Raw genomic sequence first — 18,584 nt, 5'->3', positions numbered from 1 at the left:
AATCCCACTGCAAACAGTGGTGTTTCTCAGGAAAAGGGCACCAGATTCAAAGAATGAGACTTCTTCCACACAAAGGCTGCTGAATTCTGCTTCGTTACTCAGGGAATTACTTCCAATGCTACTTCCCACATTAACATTTTGCCAGAAACAAAGGCACCACAGCCAAGCAATTCAGGCACCAGTGCGTAAAAGTTGCCAGAGTTGATGCCTTTTTTAGGCCGTGCCTTTCGGGTGGCAATGCTCAGACTAATGCTTATGGCCAAGGGCGCAATAGCTGCAGAGTGCCTTGTTTCCCCTCACAAAGTTGGGAGATCCAGGTAATTTTCTGGGGAGCAGGACTCCAAATAGCACTTGTCACATGAATGTATTGTGAGAAAAGTAAAGGCCCGGGAATGAGAGACTGAAATGTCCTGTTTGGAACGAGTGTTAGATTTTGAATGGCTCACGTTCGAACGGCAGCTGTGCTGCTTGCGTTTTGTCAAGTTGAGCCAGCAGAATTGTAGGATGTCAGCCGCTATTTTGCAAAATACGAGTTGTTGGGAGAAATATGTGCGTATGAATGTTGGTTGCATTGCAGGGATGATGAACTGAATGACTGGCACTGCCGGTTAATTCATGCAGGAAGAATGAATGGAGTGTGTTTGTTGTGTGTTTGCACAGGAGGAATGAGTGTGATGCTGCTCAGTAAGAGTGCAGAATTTGGAGCACGTTTTTCTAGAGCTTTTGTGCACAGGTGTCAGGATGGCCGAGTGGTCTAAGGCGCCAGACTCAAGGACTGTTAATCCTTACCTTACCGATGGTTGGTGAATTCTGGTCCCTTTTTTAGGGGCGTGGGTTCGAATCCCACTTCTGACATTACCTTTTGATCCACACAATTACAACCAGCGTCAAAAAGCCTGCTCAACTCATCTTCAATTTACAAGTGGCCACCACTATTACCTCAAAGGTATTGCCGTTTGCCAACAAGCTAAAGGCAACGCTCACAGACCAACTTCTTTTCCTCAGAAAACTTACCACATCCTAACACTGTCCTTGGGGATAAGGTTTCAAATCACACTTCTCTTTTCAACCAATTCCCACACTAAAAATCAGGGAGTCAGAAATCTACCTTTTTACCCTACCTTGATGCATTCCACATTGCTTTCTGCTGCTGTGGCTTTCAATCCCACTGCAAACAGTGGTGTTTCTCAGGAAAAGGGCACCAGAGTCAAAGAATGAGACTTCTTCCACACAAAGGCTGCTGAATTCTGCTCCGTTACTCAGGGAATTACTTCCAATGCTACTTCCCACATTAACATTTTGCCAGAAACAAAGGCACCACAGCCAAGCAATTCAGGCACCAGTGCGTAAAAGTTGCCAGAGTTGATGCCTTTTTTAGGCCGTGCCTTTCGGGTGGCAATGCTCAGACTAATGCTTATGGCCAAGGGCGCAATAGCTGCAGAGTGCCTTGTTTCCCCTCACAATGTTGGGAGATCCAGGTAATTTTCTGGGGAGCAGGACTCCAAATAGGACTTGTCACATGAATGTATTGTGAGAAAAGTAAAGGCCCGGGAATGAGAGACTGAAATGTCCTGTTTGGAACGAGTGTTAGATTTTGAATGGCTCACGTTCGAACGGCAGCTGTGCTGCTTGCGTTTTGTCAAGTTGAGCCAGCAGAATTGTTGGATGTCAGCCGCTATTTTGCAAAATACGAGTTGTTGGGAGAAATATGTGCGTATGAATGTTGGTTGCATTGCAGGGATGATGAACTGAATGACTGGCACTGCCGGTTAATTCATGCAGGAAGAATGAATGGAGTGTGTTTGTTGTGTGTTTGCACAGGAGGAATGAGTGTGATGCTGCTCAGTAAGAGTGCAGAATTTGGAGCACGTTTTTCTAGAGCTTTTGTGCACAGGTGTCAGGATGGCCGAGTGGTCTAAGGCGCCAGACTCAAGGACTGTTAATCCTTACTCTTACCGATGGTTGGTGAATTCTGGTTCCTTTTTAGGGGCGTGGGTTCGAATCCCACTTCTGACATTACCTTGTGATCCACACAATTACAACCAGCGTCAAAAAGCCTGCTCAACTCATCTTCAATTTACAAGTGGCCACCACTAATACCTCAAAGGTATTGCCGTTTGCCAACAAGCTGAAGGCAATGCTCACAGACCAACTTCTTTTCCTCAGAAAACTTACCACATCCTAACACTGTCCTTGGGGATAAGGTTTCAAATCACACTTCTCTTTTCAACCAATTCCCACACTAAAAATCAGGGAGTCAGAAATCTACCTTTTTACCCTACCTTGATGCATTCCACATTGCTTTCTGCTGCTGTGGCTTTCAATCCCACTGCAAACAGTGGTGTTTCTCAGGAAAAGGGCACCAGAGTCAAAGAATGAGACTTCTTCCACACAAAGGCTGCTGAATTCTGCTTCGTTACTCAGGGAATTACTTCCAATGCTACTTCCCACATTAACATTTTGCCAGAAACAAAGGCACCACAGCCAAGCAATTCAGGCACCAGTGCGTAAAAGTTGCCAGAGTTGATGCCTTTTTTAGGCCGTGCCTTTCGGGTGGCAATGCTCAGACTAATGCTTATGGCCAAGGGCGCAATAGCTGCAGAGTGCCTTGTTTCCCCTCACAAAGTTGGGAGATCCAGGTAATTTTCTGGGGAGCAGGACTCCAAATAGCACTTGTCACATGAATGTATTGTGAGAAAAGTAAAGGCCCGGGAATGAGAGACTGAAATGTCCTGTTTGGAACGAGTGTTAGATTTTGAATGGCTCACGTTCGAACGGCAGCTGTGCTGCTTGCGTTTTGTCAAGTTGAGCCAGCAGAATTGTAGGATGTCAGCCGCTATTTTGCAAAATACGAGTTGTTGGGAGAAATATGTGCGTATGAATGTTGGTTGCATTGCAGGGATGATGAATTGAATGACTGGCACTGCCGGTTAATTCATGCAGGAAGAATGAATGGAGTGTGTTTGTTGTGTGTTTGCACAGGAGGAATGAGTGTGATGCTGCTCAGTAAGAGTGCAGAATTTGGAGCACGTTTTTCTAGAGCTTTTGTGCACAGGTGTCAGGATGGCCGAGTGGTCTAAGGCGCCAGACTCAAGGACTGTTAATCCTTACCTTACCGATGGTTGGTGAATTCTGGTCCCTTTCTAGGGGCGTGGGTTCGAATCCCACTTCTGACATTACCTTTTGATCCACACAATTACAACCAGCGTCAAAAAGCCTGCTCAACTCATCTTCAATTTACAAGTGGCCACCACTAATACCTCAAAGGTATTGCCGTTTGCCAACAAGCTGAAGGCAACGCTCACAGACCAACTTCTTTTCCTCAGAAAACTTACCACATCCTAACACTGTCCTTGGGGATAAGGTTTCAAATCACACTTCTCTTTTCAACCAATTCCCACACTAAAAATCAGGGAGTCAGAAATCTACCTTTTTACCCTACCTTGATGCATTCCACATTGCTTTCTGCTGCTGTGGCTTTCAATCCCACTGCAAACAGTGGTGTTTCTCAGGAAAAGGGCACCAAAGTCAAAGAATGAGACTTCTTCCACACAAAGGCTGCTGAATTCTGCTTCGTTACTCAGGGAATTACTTCCAATGCTACTTCCCACATTAACATTTTGCCAGAAACAAAGGCACCACAGCCAAGCAATTCAGGCACCAGTGCGTAAAAGTTGCCAGAGTTGATGCCTTTTTTAGGCCGTGCCTTTCGGGTGGCAATGCTCAGACTAATGCTTATGGCCAAGGGCGCAATAGCTGCAGAGTGCCTTGTTTCCCCTCACAAAGTTGGGAGATCCAGGTAATTTTCTGGGGAGCAGGACTCCAAATAGCACTTGTCACATGAATGTATTGTGAGAAAAGTAAAGGCCCGGGAATGAGAGACTGAAATGTCCTGTTTGGAACGAGTGTTAGATTTTGAATGGCTCACGTTCGAACGGCAGCTGTGCTGCTTGCGTTTTGTCAAGTTGAGCCAGCAGAATTGTAGGATGTCAGCCGCTATTTTGCAAAATACGAGTTGTTGGGAGAAATATGTGCGTATGAATGTTGGTTGCATTGCAGGGATGATGAACTGAATGACTGGCACTGCCGGTTAATTCATGCAGGAAGAATGAATGGAGTGTGTTTGTTGTGTGTTTGCACAGGAGGAATGAGTGTGATGCTGCTCAGTAAGAGTGCAGAATTTGGAGCACGTTTTTCTAGAGCTTTTGTGCACAGGTGTCAGGATGGCCGAGTGGTCTAAGGCGCCAGACTCAAGGACTGTTAATCCTTACCTTACCGATGGTTGGTGAATTCTGGTCCCTTTTTTAGGGGCGTGGGTTCGAATCCCACTTCTGACATTACCTTTTGATCCACACAATTACAACCAGCGTCAAAAAGCCTGCTCAACTCATCTTCAATTTACAAGTGGCCACCACTATTACCTCAAAGGTATTGCCGTTTGCCAACAAGCTAAAGGCAACGCTCACAGACCAACTTCTTTTCCTCAGAAAACTTACCACATCCTAACACTGTCCTTGGGGATAAGGTTTCAAATCACACTTCTCTTTTCAACCAATTCCCACACTAAAAATCAGGGAGTCAGAAATCTACCTTTTTACCCTACCTTGATGCATTCCACATTGCTTTCTGCTGCTGTGGCTTTCAATCCCACTGCAAACAGTGGTGTTTCTCAGGAAAAGGGCACCAGAGTCAAAGAATGAGACTTCTTCCACACAAAGGCTGCTGAATTCTGCTCCGTTACTCAGGGAATTACTTCCAATGCTACTTCCCACATTAACATTTTGCCAGAAACAAAGGCACCACAGCCAAGCAATTCAGGCACCAGTGCGTAAAAGTTGCCAGAGTTGATGCCTTTTTTAGGCCGTGCCTTTCGGGTGGCAATGCTCAGACTAATGCTTATGGCCAAGGGCGCAATAGCTGCAGAGTGCCTTGTTTCCCCTCACAATGTTGGGAGATCCAGGTAATTTTCTGGGGAGCAGGACTCCAAATAGGACTTGTCACATGAATGTATTGTGAGAAAAGTAAAGGCCCGGGAATGAGAGACTGAAATGTCCTGTTTGGAACGAGTGTTAGATTTTGAATGGCTCACGTTCGAACGGCAGCTGTGCTGCTTGCGTTTTGTCAAGTTGAGCCAGCAGAATTGTAGGATGTCAGCCGCTATTTTGCAAAATACGAGTTGTTGGGAGAAATATGTGCGTATGAATGTTGGTTGCATTGCAGGGATGATGAACTGAATGACTGGCACTGCCGGTTAATTCATGCAGGAAGAATGAATGGAGTGTGTTTGTTGTGTGTTTGCACAGGAGGAATGAGTGTGATGCTGCTCAGTAAGAGTGCAGAATTTGGAGCACGTTTTTCTAGAGCTTTTGTGCACAGGTGTCAGGATGGCCGAGTGGTCTAAGGCGCCAGACTCAAAGACTGTTAATCCTTACCTTACCGATGGTTGGTGAATTCTGGTCCCTTTCTAGGGGCGTGGGTTCGAATCCCACTTCTGACATTACCTTTTGATCCACACAATTACAACCAGCGTCAAAAAGCCTGCTCAACTCATCTTCAATTTACAAGTGGCCACCACTAATACCTCAAAGGTATTGCCGTTTGCCAACAAGCTGAAGGCAACGCTCACAGACCAACTTCTTTTCCTCAGAAAACTTACCACATCCTAACACTGTCCTTGGGGATAAGGTTTCAAATCACACTTCTCTTTTCAACCAATTCCCACACTAAAAATCAGGGAGTCAGAAATCTACCTTTTTACCCTACCTTGATGCATTCCACATTGCTTTCTGCTGCTGTGGCTTTCAATCCCACTGCAAACAGTGGTGTTTCTCAGGAAAAGGGCACCAGAGTCAAAGAATGAGACTTCTTCCACACAAAGGCTGCTGAATTCTGCTCCGTTACTCAGGGAATTACTTCCAATGCTACTTCCCACATTAACATTTTGCCAGAAACAAAGGCACCACAGCCAAGCAATTCAGGCACCAGTGCGTAAAAGTTGCCAGAGTTGATGCCTTTTTTAGGCCGTGCCTTTCGGGTGGCAATGCTCAGACTAATGCTTATGGCCAAGGGCGCAATAGCTGCAGAGTGCCTTGTTTCCCCTCACAAAGTTGGGAGATCCAGGTAATTTTCTGGGGAGCAGGACTCCAAATAGCACTTGTCACATGAATGTATTGTGAGAAAAGTAAAGGCCCGGGAATGAGAGACTGAAATGTCCTGTTTGGAACGAGTGTTAGATTTTGAATGGCTCACGTTCGAACGTCAGCTGTGCTGCTTGCGTTTTGTCAAGTTGAGCCAGCAGAATTGTAGGATGTCAGCCGCTATTTTGCAAAATACGAGTTGTTGGGAGAAATATGTGCGTATGAATGTTGGTTGCATTGCAGGGATGATGAACTGAATGACTGGCACTGCCGGTTAATTCATGCAGGAAGAATGAATGGAGTGTGTTTGTTGTGTGTTTGCACAGGAGGAATGAGTGTGATGCTGCTCAGTAAGAGTGCAGAATTTGGAGCACGTTTTTCTAGAGCTTTTGTGCACAGGTGTCAGGATGGCCGAGTGGTCTAAGGCACCAGACTCAAGGACTGTTAATCCTTACCTTACCGATGGTTGGTGAATTCTGGTCCCTTTCTATGGGCATGGGTTCGAATCCCACTTCTGACATTACCTTTTGATCCACACAATTACAACCAGCGTCAAAAAGCCTGCTCAACTCATCTTCAATTTACAAGTGGCCACCACTAATACCTCAAAGTTATTGCCGTTTGCCAACAAGCTGAAGGCAACGCTCACAGACCAACTTCTTTTCCTCAGAAAACTTACCACATCCTAACACTGTCCTTGGGGATAAGGTTTCAAATCACACTTCTCTTTTCAACCAATTCCCACACTAAAAATCAGGGAGTCAGAAATCTACCTTTTTACCCTACCTTGATGCATTCCACATTGCTTTCTGCTGCTGTGGCTTTCAATCCCACTGCAAACAGTGGTGTTTCTCAGGAAAAGGGCACCAGAGTCAAAGAATGAGACTTCTTCCACACAAAGGCTGCTGAATTCTGCTCCGTTACTCAGGGAATTACTTCCAATGCTACTTCCCACATTAACATTTTGCCAGAAACAAAGGCACCACAGCCAAGCAATTCAGGCACCAGTGCGTAAAAGTTGCCAGAGTTGATGCCTTTTTTAGGCCGTGCCTTTCGGGTGGCAATGCTCAGACTAATGCTTATGGCCAAGGGCGCAATAGCTGCAGAGTGCCTTGTTTCCCCTCACAAAGTTGGGAGATCCAGGTAATTTTCTGGGGAGCAGGACTCCAAATAGCACTTGTCACATGAATGTATTGTGAGAAAAGTAAAGGCCCGGGAATGAGAGACTGAAATGTCCTGTTTGGAACGAGTGTTAGATTTTGAATGGCTCACGTTCGAACGGCAGCTGTGCTGCTTGCGTTTTGTCAAGTTGAGCCAGCAGAATTGTAGGATGTTAGCCGCTATTTTGCGAAATACGAGTTGTTGGGAGAAATATGTGCGTATGAATGTTGGTTGCATTGCAGGGATGATGAACTGAATGACTGGCACTGCCGGTTAATTCATGCAGGAAGAATGAATGGAGTGTGTTTGTTGTGTGTTTGCACAGGAGGAATGAGTGTGATGCTGCTCAGTAAGAGTGCAGAATTTGGAGCACGTTTTTCTAGAGCTTTTGTGCACAGGTGTCAGGATGGCCGAGTGGTCTAAGGCGCCAGACTCAAGGACTGTTAATCCTTACCTTACCGATGGTTGGTGAATTCTGGTCCCTTTCTAGGGGCGTGGGTTCGAATCCCACTTCTGACATTACCTTTTGATCCACACAATTGCAACCAGCGTCAAAAAGCCTGCTCAACTCATCTTCAATTTACAAGTGGCCACCACTAATACCTCAAAGGTATTGCCGTTTGCCAACAAGCTAAAGGCAACGCTCACAGACCAACTTCTTTTCCTCAGAAAACTTACCACATCCTAACACTGTCCTTGGGGATAAGGTTTCAAATCACACTTCTCTTTTCAACCAATTCCCACACTAAAAATCAGGGAGTCAGAAATCTACCTTTTTACCCTACCTTGATGCATTCCACATTGCTTTCTGCTGCTGTGGCTTTCAATCCCACTGCAAACAGTGGTGTTTCTCAGGAAAAGGGCACCAGAGTCAAAGAATGAGACTTCTTCCACACAAAGGCTGCTGAATTCTGCTCCGTTACTCAGGGAATTACTTCCAATGCTACTTCCCACATTAACATTTTGCCAGAAACAAAGGCACCACAGCCAAGCAATTCAGGCACCAGTGCGTAAAAGTTGCCAGAGTTGATGCCTTTTTTAGGCCGTGCCTTTCGGGTGGCAATGCTCAGACTAATGCTTATGGCCAAGGGCGCAATAGCTGCAGAGTGCCTTGTTTCCCCTCACAAAGTTGGGAGATCCAGGTAATTTTCTGGGGAGCAGGACTCCAAATAGCACTTGTCACATGAATGTATTGTGAGAAAAGTAAAGGCCCGGGAATGAGAGACTGAAATGTCCTGTTTGGAACGAGTGTTAGATTTTGAATGGCTCACGTTCGAACGGCAGCTGTGCTGCTTGCGTTTTGTCAAGTTGAGCCAGCAGAATTGTAGGATGTTAGCCGCTATTTTGCGAAATACGAGTTGTTGGGAGAAATATGTGCGTATGAATGTTGGTTGCATTGCAGGGATGATGAACTGAATGACTGGCACTGCCGGTTAATTCATGCAGGAAGAATGAATGGAGTGTGTTTGTTGTGTGTTTGCACAGGAGGAATGAGTGTGATGCTGCTCAGTAAGAGTGCAGAATTTGGAGCACGTTTTTCTAGAACTTTTGTGCACAGGTGTCAGGATGGCCGAGTGGTCTAAGGCGCCCGACTCAAGGACTGTTAATCCTTACCTTACCGATGGTTGGTGAATTCTGGTCCCTTTCTAGGGGCGTGGGTTCGAATCCCACTTCTGACATTACCTTTTGATCCACACAATTACAACCAGCGTCAAAAAGCCTGCTCAACTCATCTTCAATTTACAAGTGGCCACCACTAATACCTCAAAGGTATTGCCGTTTGCCAACAAGCTAAAGGCAACGCTCACAGACCAACTTCTTTTCCTCAGAAAACTTACCACATCCTAACACTGTCCTTGGGGATAAGGTTTCAAATCACACTTCTCTTTTCAACCAATTCCCACACTAAAAATCAGGGAGTCAGAAATCTACCTTTTTACCCTACCTTGATGCATTCCACATTGCTTTCTGCTGCTGTGGCTTTCAATCCCACTGCAAACAGTGGTGTTTCTCAGGAAAAGGGCACCAGAGTCAAAGAATGAGACTTCTTCCACACAAAGGCTGCTGAATTCTGCTCCGTTACTCAGGGAATTACTTCCAATGCTACTTCCCACATTAACATTTTGCCAGAAACAAAGGCACCACAGCCAAGCAATTCAGGCACCAGTGCGTAAAAGTTGCCAGAGTTGATGCCTTTTTTAGGCCGTGCCTTTCGGGTGGCAATGCTCAGACTAATGCTTATGGCCAAGGGCGCAATAGCTGCAGAGTGCCTTGTTTCCCCTCACAAAGTTGTGAGATCCAGGTAATTTTCTGGGGAGCAGGACTCCAAATAGCACTTGTCACATGAATGTATTGTGAGAAAAGTAAAGGCCCGGGAATGAGAGACTGAAATGTCCTGTTTGGAACGAGTGTTAGATTTTGAATGGCTCACGTTCGAACGGCAGCTGTGCTGCTTGCGTTTTGTCAAGTTGAGCCAGCAGAATTGTAGGATGTTAGCCGCTATTTTGCAAAATACGAGTTGTTGGGAGAAATATGTGCGTATGAATGTTGGTTGCATTGCAGGGATGATGAACTGAATGACTGGCACTGCCGGTTAATTCATGCAGGAAGAATGAATGGAGTGTGTTTGTTGTGTGTTTGCACAGGAGGAATGAGTGTGATGCTGCTCAGTAAGAGTGCAGAATTTGGAGCACGTTTTTCTAGAGCTTTTGTGCACAGGTGTCAGGATGGCCGAGTGGTCTAAGGCGCCAGACTCAAGGACTGTTAATCTTTACCTTACCGATGGTTGGTGAATTCTGGTCCCTTTCTAGGGGCGTGGGTTCGAATCCCACTTCTAACATTACCTTTTGATCCACACAATTACAACCAGCGTCAAAAAGCCTGCTCAACTCATCTTCAATTTACAAGTGGCCACCACTAATACCTCAAAGGTATTGCCGTTTGCCAACAAGCTAAAGGCAACGCTCACAGACCAACTTCTTTTCCTCAGAAAACTTACCACATCCTAACACTGTCCTTGGGGATAAGGTTTCAAATCACACTTCTCTTTTCAACCAATTCCCACACTAAAAATCAGGGAGTCAGAAATCTACCTTTTTACCCTACCTTGATGCATTCCACATTGCTTTCTGCTGCTGTGGCTTTCAATCCCACTGCAAACAGTGGTGTTTCTCAGGAAAAGGGCACCAGAGTCAAAGAATGAGACTTCTTCCACACAAAGGCTGCTGAATTCTGCTCCGTTACTCAGGGAATTACTTCCAATGCTACTTCCCACATTAACATTTTGCCAGAAACAAAGGCACCACAGCCAAGCAATTCAGGCACCAGTGCGTAAAAGTTGCCAGAGTTGATGCCTTTTTTAGGCCGTGCCTTTCGGGTGGCAATGCTCAGACTAATGCTTATGGCCAAGGGCGCAATAGCTGCAGAGTGCCTTGTTTCCCCTCACAAAGTTGGGAGATCCAGGTAATTTTCTGGGGAGCAGGACTCCAAATAGCACTTGTCACATGAATGTATTGTGAGAAAAGTAAAGGCCCGGGAATGAGAGACTGAAATGTCCTGTTTGGAACGAGTGTTAGATTTTGAATGGCTCACGTTCGAACGGCAGCTGTGCTGCTTGCGTTTTGTCAAGTTGAGCCAGCAGAATTGTAGGATGTCAGCCGCTATTTTGCAAAATACGAGTTGTTGGGAGAAATATGTGCGTATGAATGTTGGTTGCATTGCAGGGATGATGAACTGAATGACTGGCACTGCCGGTTAATTCATGCAGGAAGAATGAATGGAGTGTGTTTGTTGTGTGTTTGCACAGGAGGAATGAGTGTGATGCTGCTCAGTAAGAGTGCAGAATTTGGAGCACCTTTTTCTAGAGCTTTTGTGCACAGGTGTCAGGATGGCCGAGTGGTCTAAGGCGCCAGACTCAAGGACTGTTAATCCTTACCTTACCGATGGTTGGTGAATCCTGGTCCCTTTCTAGGGGCGTGGGTTCGAATCCCACTTCTGACATTACCTTTTGATCCACACAATTACAACCAGCGTCAAAAAGCCTGCTCAACTCATCTTCAATTTACAAGTGGCCACCACTAATACCTCAAAGGTATTGCCGTTTGCCAACAAGCTAAAGGCAACGCTCACAGACCAACTTCTTTTCCTCAGAAAACTTACCACATCCTAACACTGTCCTTGGGGATAAGGTTTCAAATCACACTTCTCTTTTCAACCAATTCCCACACTAAAAATCAGGGAGTCAGAAATCTACCTTTTTACCCTACCTTGATGCATTCCACATTGCTTTCTGCTGCTGTGGCTTTCAATCCCACTGCAAACAGTGGTGTTTCTTAGGAAAAGGGCACCAGAGTCAAAGAATGAGACTTCTTCCACACAAAGGCTGCTGAATTCTGCTCCGTTACTCAGGGAATTACTTCCAATGCTACTTCCCACATTAACATTTTGCCAGAAACAAAGGCACCACAGCCAAGCAATTCAGGCACCAGTGCGTAAAAGTTGCCAGAGTTGATGCCTTTTTTAGGCCGTGCCTTTCGGGTGGCAATGCTCAGACTAATGCTTATGGCCAAGGGCGCAATAGCTGCAGAGTGCCTTGTTTCCCCTCACAAAGTTGGGAGATCCAGGTAATTTTCTGGGGAGCAGGACTCCAAATAGCACTTGTCACATGAATGTATTGTGAGAAAAGTAAAGGCCCGGGAATGAGAGACTGAAATGTCCTGTTTGGAACGAGTGTTAGATTTTGAATGGCTCACGTTCGAACGGCAGCTGTGCTGCTTGCGTTTTGTCAAGTTGAGCCAGCAGAATTGTAGGATGTCAGCCGCTATTTTGCAAAATACGAGTTGTTGGGAGAAATATGTGCGTATGAATGTTGGTTGCATTGCAGGGATGATGAACTGAATGACTGGCACTGCCGGTTAATTCATGCAGGAAGAATGAATGGAGTGTGTTTGTTGTGTGTTTGCACAGGAGGAATGAGTGTGATGCTGCTCAGTAAGAGTGCAGAATTTGGAGCACGTTTTTCTAGAGCTTTTGTGCACAGGTGTCAGGATGGCCGAGTGGTCTAAGGCGCCAGACTCAAGGACTGTTAATCCTTACCTTACCGATGGTTGGTGAATCCTGGTCCCTTTCTAGGGGCGTGGGTTCAAATCCCACTTCTGACATTACCTTTTGATCCACACAATTACAACCAGCGTCAAAAAGCCTGCTCAACTCATCTTCAATTTACAAGTGGCCACCACTAATACCTCAAAGGTATTGCCGTTTGCCAACAAGCTAAAGGCAACGCTCACAGACCAACTTCTTTTCCTCAGAAAACTTACCACATCCTAACACTGTCCTTGGGGATAAGGTTTCAAATCACACTTCTCTTTTCAACCAATTCCCACACTAAAAATCAGGGAGTCAGAAATCTACCTTTTTACCCTACCTTGATGCATTCCACATTGCTTTCTGCTGCTGTGGCTTTCAATCCCACTGCAAACAGTGGTGTTTCTCAGGAAAAGGGCACCAGAGTCAAAGAATGAGACTTCTTCCACACAAAGGCTGCTGAATTCTGCTCCGTTACTCAGGGAATTACTTCCAATGCTACTTCCCACATTAACATTTTGCCAGAAACAAAGGCACCACAGCCAAGCAATTCAGGCACCAGTGCGTAAAAGTTGCCAGAGTTGATGCCTTTTTTAGGCCGTGCCTTTCGGGTGGCAATGCTCAGACTAATGCTTATGGCCAAGGGCGCAATAGCTGCAGAGTGCCTTGTTTCCCCTCACAAAGTTGGGAGATCCAGGTAATTTTCTGGGGAGCAGGACTCCAAATAGCACTTGTCACATGAATGTATTGTGAGAAAAGTAAAGGCCCGGGAATGAGAGACTGAAATGTCCTGTTTGGAACGAGTGTTAGATTTTGAATGGCTCACGTTCGAACGGCAGCTGTGCTGCTTGCGTTTTGTCAAGTTGAGCCAGCAGAATTGTAGGATGTCAGCCGCTATTTTGCAAAATACGAGTTGTTGGGAGAAATATGTGCGTATGAATGTTGGTTGCATTGCAGGGATGATGAACTGAATGACTGGCACTGCCGGTTAATTCATGCAGGAAGAATGAATGGAGTGTGTTTGTTGTGTGTTTGCACAGGAGGAATGAGTGTGATGCTGCTCAGTAAGAGTGCAGAATTTGGAGCACGTTTTTCTAGAGCTTTTGTGCACAGGTGTCAGGATGGCCGAGTGGTCTAAGGCGCCAGACTCAAGGACTGTTAATCCTTACCTTACCGATGGTTGGTGAATTCTGGTCCCTTTCTAGGGGCGTGGGTTCGAATCCCACTTCTGACATTACCTTTTGATCCACACAATTACAACCAGCGTCAAAAAGCCTGCTCAACTCATCTTCAATTTACAAGTGGCCACCACTAATACCTCAAAGGTATTGCCGTTTGCCAACAAGCTAAAGGCAACGCTCACAGACCAACTTCTTTTCCTCAGAAAACTTACCACATCCTAACACTGTCCTTGGGGATAAGGTTTCAAATCACACTTCTCTTTTCAACCAATTCCCACACTAAAAATCAGGGAGTCAGAAATCTACCTTTTTACCCTACCTTGATGCATTCCACATTGCTTTCTGCTGCTGTGGCTTTCAATCCCACTGCAAACAGTGGTGTTTCTCAGGAAAAGGGCACCAGAGTCAAAGAATGAGACTTCTTCCACACAAAGGCTGCTGAATTCTGCTCCGTTACTCAGGGAATTACTTCCAATGCTACTTCCCACATTAACATTTTGCCAGAAACAAAGGCACCACAGCCAAGCAATTCAGGCACCAGTGCGTAAAAGTTGCCAGAGTTGATGCCTTTTTTAGGCCGTGCCTTTCGGGTGGCAATGCTCAGATTAATGCTTATGGCCAAGGGCGCAATAGCTGCAGAGTGCCTTGTTTCCCCTCACAAAGTTGGGAGATCCAGGTAATTTTCTGGGGAGCAGGACTCCAAATAGCACTTGTCACATGAATGTATTGTGAGAAAAGTAAAGGCCCGGGAATGAGAGACTGAAATGTCCTGTTTGGAACGAGTGTTAGATTTTGAATGGCTCACGTTCGAACGGCAGCTGTGCTGCTTGCGTTTTGTCAAGTTGAGCCAGCAGAATTGTAGGATGTCAGCCGCTATTTTGCAAAATACGAGTTGTTGGGAGAAATATGTGCGTATGAATGTTGGTTGCATTGCAGGGATGATGAACTGAATGACTGGCACTGCCGGTTAATTCATGCAGGAAGAATGAATGGAGTGTGTTTGTTGTGTGTTTGCACAGGAGGAATGAGTGTGATGCTGCTCAGTAAGAGTGCAGAATTTGGAGCACGTTTTTCTAGAGCTTTGGTGCACAGGTGTCAGGATGGCCGAGTGGTCTAAGGCGCCCGACTCAAGGACTGTTAATCCTTACCTTACCGATGGTTGGTGAATTCTGGTCCCTTTCTAGGGCTGTGGGTTCGAATCCCACTTCTGACATTACCTTTTGATCCACACAATTACAACCAGCGTCAAAAAGCCTGCTCAACTCATCTTCAATTTACAAGTGGCCACCACTAATACCTCAAAGGTATTGCCGTTTGCCAACAAGCTAAAGGCAACGCTCACAGACCAACTTCTTTTCCTCAGAAAACTTACCACATCCTAACACTGTCCTTGGGGATAAGGTTTCAAATCACACTTCTCTTTTCAACCAATTCCCACACTAAAAATCAGGGAGTCAGAAATCTACCTTTTTACCCGACCGCGTTGATGCATTCCACATTGCTTTCTGCTGCTGTGGCTTTCAATCCCACTGCAAACAGTGGTGTTTCTCAGGAAAAGGGCACCAGAGTCAAAGAATGAGACTTCTTCCACACAAAGGCTGCTGAATTCTGCTCCGTTACTCAGGGAATTACTTCCAATGCTACTCCCCACATTAACATTTTGCCAGAAACAAAGGCACCACAGCCAAGCAATTCAGGCACCAGTGCGTAAAAGTTGCCAGAGTTGATGCCTTTTTTAGGCCGTGCCTTTCGGGTGGCAATGCTCAGACTAATGCTTATGGCCAAGGGCGCAATAGCTGCAGAGTGCCTTGTTTCCCCTCACAAAGTTGGGAGATCCAGGTAATTTTCTGGGGAGCAGGACTCCAAATAGCACTTGTCACATGAATGTATTGTGAGAAAAGTAAAGGCCCGGGAATGAGAGACTGAAATGTCCTGTTTGGAACGAGTGTTAGATTTTGAATGGCTCACGTTCGAACGGCAGCTGTGCTGCTTGCGTTTTGTCAAGTTGAGCCAGCAGAATTGTAGGATGTTAGCCGCTATTTTGCAAAATACGAGTTGTTGGGAGAAATATGTGCGTATGAATGTTGGTTGCATTGCAGGGATGATGAACTGAATGACTGGCACTGCCGGTTAATTCATGCAGGAAGAATGAATGGAGTGTGTTTGTTGTGTGTTTGCACAGGAGGAATGAGTGTGATGCTGCTCAGTAAGAGTGCAGAATTTGGAGCACGTTTTCCTAGCTCTTTTGTGCACAGGTGTCAGGATGGCCGAGTGGTCTAAGGCGCCAGACTCAAAGACTGTTAATTCTTACCTTACCAATGGTTGGTGAATTCTAGTTCCTTTCTAGGGGCGTGGGTTCGAATCCCACTTCTGACATTACCTTTTGATCCACACAATTACAACCAGCGTCAAAAAGCCTGCTCAACTCATCTTCAATTTACAAGTGGCCACCACTAATACCTCAAAGGTATTGCCGTTTGCCAACAAGCTAAAGGCAACGCTCACAGACCAACTTCTTTTCCTCAGAAAACTTGCCACATCCTAACACTGTCCTTGGGGATAAGGTTTCAAATCACACTTCTCTTTTCAACCAATTCCCACACTAAAAATCAGGGAGTCAGAAATCTACCTTTTTACCCTACCTTGATGCATTCCACATTGCTTTCTGCTGCTGTGGCTTTCAATCCCACTGCAAACAGTGGTGTTTCTCAGGAAAAGGGCACCAGAGTCAAAGAATGAGACTTCTTCCACACAAAGGCTGCTGAATTCTGCTCCGTTACTCAGGGAATTACTTCCAATGCTACTTCCCACATTAACATTTTGCCAGAAACAAAGGCACCACAGCCAAGCAATTCAGGCACCAGTGCGTAAAAGTTGCCAGAGTTGATGCCTTTTTTAGGCCGTGCCTTTCGGGTGGCAATGCTCCGACTAATGCTTATGGCCAAGGGCGCAATAGCTGCAGAGTGCCTTGTTTCCCCTCACAAAGTTGGGAGATCCAGGTAATTTTCTGGGGAGCAGGACTCCAAATAGCACTTGTCACATGAATGTATTGTGAGAAAAGTAAAGGCCCGGGAATGAGAGACTGAAATGTCCTGTTTGGAACGAGTGTTAGATTTTGAATGGCTCACGTTCGAACGGCAGCTGTGCTGCTTGCGTTTTGTCAAGTTGAGCCAGCAGAATTGTAGGATGTTAGCCGCTATTTTGCAAAATACGAGTTGTTGGGAGAAATATGTGCGTATGAATGTTGGTTGCATTGCAGGGATGATGAACTGAATGACTGGCACTGCCGGTTAATTCATGCAGGAAGAATGAATGGAGTGTGTTTGTTGTGTGTTTGCACAGGAGGAATGAGTGTGATGCTGCTCAGTAAGAGTGCAGAATTTGGAGCACGTTTTCCTAGCTCTTTTGTGCACAGGTGTCAGGATGGCCGAGTGGTCTAAGGCGCCAGACTCAAAGACTGTTAATTCTTACCTTACCAATGGTTGGTGAATTCTGGTTCCTTTCTAGGGGCGTGGGTTCGAATCCCACTTCTGACATTACCTTTTGATCCACACAATTACAACCAGCGTCAAAAAGCCTGCTCAACTCATCTTCAATTTACAAGTGGCCACCACTAATACCTCAAAGGTATTGCCGTTTGCCAACAAGCTAAAGGCAACGCTCACAGACCAACTTCTTTTCCTCAGAAAACTTGCCACATCCTAACACTGTCCTTGGGGATAAGGTTTCAAATCACACTTCTCTTTTCAACCAATTCCCACACTAAAAATCAGGGAGTCAGAAATCTACCTTTTTACCCTACCTTGATGCATTCCACATTGCTTTCTGCTGCTGTGGCTTTCAATCCCACTGCAAACAGTGGTGTTTCTCAGGAAAAGGGCACCAGAGTCAAAGAATGAGACTTCTTCCACACAAAGGCTGCTGAATTCTGCTCCGTTACTCAGGGAATTACTTCCAATGCTACTTCCCACATTAACATTTTGCCAGAAACAAAGGCACCACAGCCAAGCAATTCAGGCACCAGTGCGTAAAAGTTGCCAGAGTTGATGCCTTTTTTAGGCCGTGCCTTTCGGGTGGTAATGCTCCGACTAATGCTTATGGCCAAGGGCGCAATAGCTGCAGAGTGCCTTGTTTCCCCTCACAAAGTTGGGAGATCCAGGTAATTTTCTGGGGAGCAGGACTCCAAATAGCACTTGTCACATGAATGTATTGTGAGAAAAGTAAAGGCCCGGGAATGAGAGACTGAAATGTCCTGTTTGGAACGAGTGTTAGATTTTGAATGGCTCACGTTCGAACGGCAGCTGTGCTGCTTGCGTTTTGTCAAGTTGAGCCAGCAGAATTGTAGGATGTTAGCCGCTATTTTGCAAAATACGAGTTGTTGGGAGAAATATGTGCGTATGAATGTTGGTTGCATTGCAGGGATGATGAACTGAATGACTGGCACTGCCGGTTCATTCATGCAGGAAGAATGAATGGAGTGTGTTTGTTGTGTGTTTGCACAGGAGGAATGCGTGTGATGCTGCTCAGTAAGAGTGCAGAATTTGGAGCACGTTTTTCTAAAACTTTTGTGCACAGGTGTCAGGATGGCCGAGTGGTCTAAGGCACCAGACTCAAGGACTGTTAATCCTTACCTTACCGATGGTTGGTGAATTCTGGTCCCTTTCTATGGGCATGGGTTCGAATCCCACTTCTGACATTACCTTTTGATCCACACAATTACAACCAGCGTCAAAAAGCCTGCTCAACTCATCTTCAATTTACAAGTGGCCACCACTAATACCTCAAAGTTATTGCCGTTTGCCAACAAGCTGAAGGCAACGCTCACAGACCAACTTCTTTTCCTCAGAAAACTTACCACATCCTAACACTGTCCTTGGGGATAAGGTTTCAAATCACACTTCTCTTTTCAACCAATTCCCACACTAAAAATCAGGGAGTCAGAAATCTACCTTTTTACCCTACCTTGATGCATTCCACATTGCTTTCTGCTGCTGTGGCTTTCAATCCCACTGCAAACAGT

At 45.7% G+C, this 18,584-nt stretch overlaps 13 non-coding genes across 13 annotated transcripts; all 13 read left to right on the top strand.

The window, feature by feature from the left end:
• The first annotated feature begins 735 nt into the window (after nucleotides 1–735).
• trnal-caa (transfer RNA leucine (anticodon CAA)) lies at nucleotides 736–855 on the top strand. The gene is made up of 2 exons: nucleotides 736–773; nucleotides 809–855. It is a non-coding gene; the product is annotated as a tRNA-Leu (tRNA).
• A 1,041-nt stretch (nucleotides 856–1,896) lies between these two features.
• On the top strand, nucleotides 1,897–2,016 carry trnal-caa (transfer RNA leucine (anticodon CAA)). The gene is made up of 2 exons: nucleotides 1,897–1,934; nucleotides 1,971–2,016. It is a non-coding gene; the product is annotated as a tRNA-Leu (tRNA).
• Nucleotides 2,017–3,057: 1,041 nt separating this feature from the next.
• trnal-caa (transfer RNA leucine (anticodon CAA)) lies at nucleotides 3,058–3,176 on the top strand. Its single transcript has 2 exons — nucleotides 3,058–3,095; nucleotides 3,131–3,176. It is a non-coding gene; the product is annotated as a tRNA-Leu (tRNA).
• A 1,041-nt stretch (nucleotides 3,177–4,217) lies between these two features.
• Nucleotides 4,218–4,337, top strand: trnal-caa (transfer RNA leucine (anticodon CAA)). Its single transcript has 2 exons — nucleotides 4,218–4,255; nucleotides 4,291–4,337. It is a non-coding gene; the product is annotated as a tRNA-Leu (tRNA).
• A 1,041-nt stretch (nucleotides 4,338–5,378) lies between these two features.
• On the top strand, nucleotides 5,379–5,497 carry trnal-caa (transfer RNA leucine (anticodon CAA)). Its single transcript has 2 exons — nucleotides 5,379–5,416; nucleotides 5,452–5,497. It is a non-coding gene; the product is annotated as a tRNA-Leu (tRNA).
• Nucleotides 5,498–7,698: 2,201 nt separating this feature from the next.
• On the top strand, nucleotides 7,699–7,817 carry trnal-caa (transfer RNA leucine (anticodon CAA)). The gene is made up of 2 exons: nucleotides 7,699–7,736; nucleotides 7,772–7,817. It is a non-coding gene; the product is annotated as a tRNA-Leu (tRNA).
• Nucleotides 7,818–8,858: 1,041 nt separating this feature from the next.
• Nucleotides 8,859–8,977, top strand: trnal-caa (transfer RNA leucine (anticodon CAA)). The gene is made up of 2 exons: nucleotides 8,859–8,896; nucleotides 8,932–8,977. It is a non-coding gene; the product is annotated as a tRNA-Leu (tRNA).
• A 1,041-nt stretch (nucleotides 8,978–10,018) lies between these two features.
• Nucleotides 10,019–10,137, top strand: trnal-caa (transfer RNA leucine (anticodon CAA)). Its single transcript has 2 exons — nucleotides 10,019–10,056; nucleotides 10,092–10,137. It is a non-coding gene; the product is annotated as a tRNA-Leu (tRNA).
• Nucleotides 10,138–11,178: 1,041 nt separating this feature from the next.
• Nucleotides 11,179–11,297, top strand: trnal-caa (transfer RNA leucine (anticodon CAA)). Its single transcript has 2 exons — nucleotides 11,179–11,216; nucleotides 11,263–11,297. It is a non-coding gene; the product is annotated as a tRNA-Leu (tRNA).
• Nucleotides 11,298–12,338: 1,041 nt separating this feature from the next.
• trnal-caa (transfer RNA leucine (anticodon CAA)) lies at nucleotides 12,339–12,457 on the top strand. The gene is made up of 2 exons: nucleotides 12,339–12,376; nucleotides 12,423–12,457. It is a non-coding gene; the product is annotated as a tRNA-Leu (tRNA).
• A 1,041-nt stretch (nucleotides 12,458–13,498) lies between these two features.
• On the top strand, nucleotides 13,499–13,617 carry trnal-caa (transfer RNA leucine (anticodon CAA)). The gene is made up of 2 exons: nucleotides 13,499–13,536; nucleotides 13,572–13,617. It is a non-coding gene; the product is annotated as a tRNA-Leu (tRNA).
• Nucleotides 13,618–15,821: 2,204 nt separating this feature from the next.
• trnal-caa (transfer RNA leucine (anticodon CAA)) lies at nucleotides 15,822–15,940 on the top strand. Its single transcript has 2 exons — nucleotides 15,822–15,859; nucleotides 15,906–15,940. It is a non-coding gene; the product is annotated as a tRNA-Leu (tRNA).
• Nucleotides 15,941–16,981: 1,041 nt separating this feature from the next.
• Nucleotides 16,982–17,100, top strand: trnal-caa (transfer RNA leucine (anticodon CAA)). Its single transcript has 2 exons — nucleotides 16,982–17,019; nucleotides 17,055–17,100. It is a non-coding gene; the product is annotated as a tRNA-Leu (tRNA).
• Nucleotides 17,101–18,584: the final 1,484 nt, after the last annotated feature.

Source organism: Somniosus microcephalus, chromosome 19 (assembly GCF_052327205.1).
Source record: "Somniosus microcephalus isolate GS21.2 chromosome 19, FLI_Smic_1.0, whole genome shotgun sequence".
Classification (NCBI taxonomy): domain Eukaryota; kingdom Metazoa; phylum Chordata; class Chondrichthyes; order Squaliformes; family Somniosidae; genus Somniosus; species Somniosus microcephalus.
This window is presented reverse-complemented; position numbering and strand designations above follow the sequence as displayed.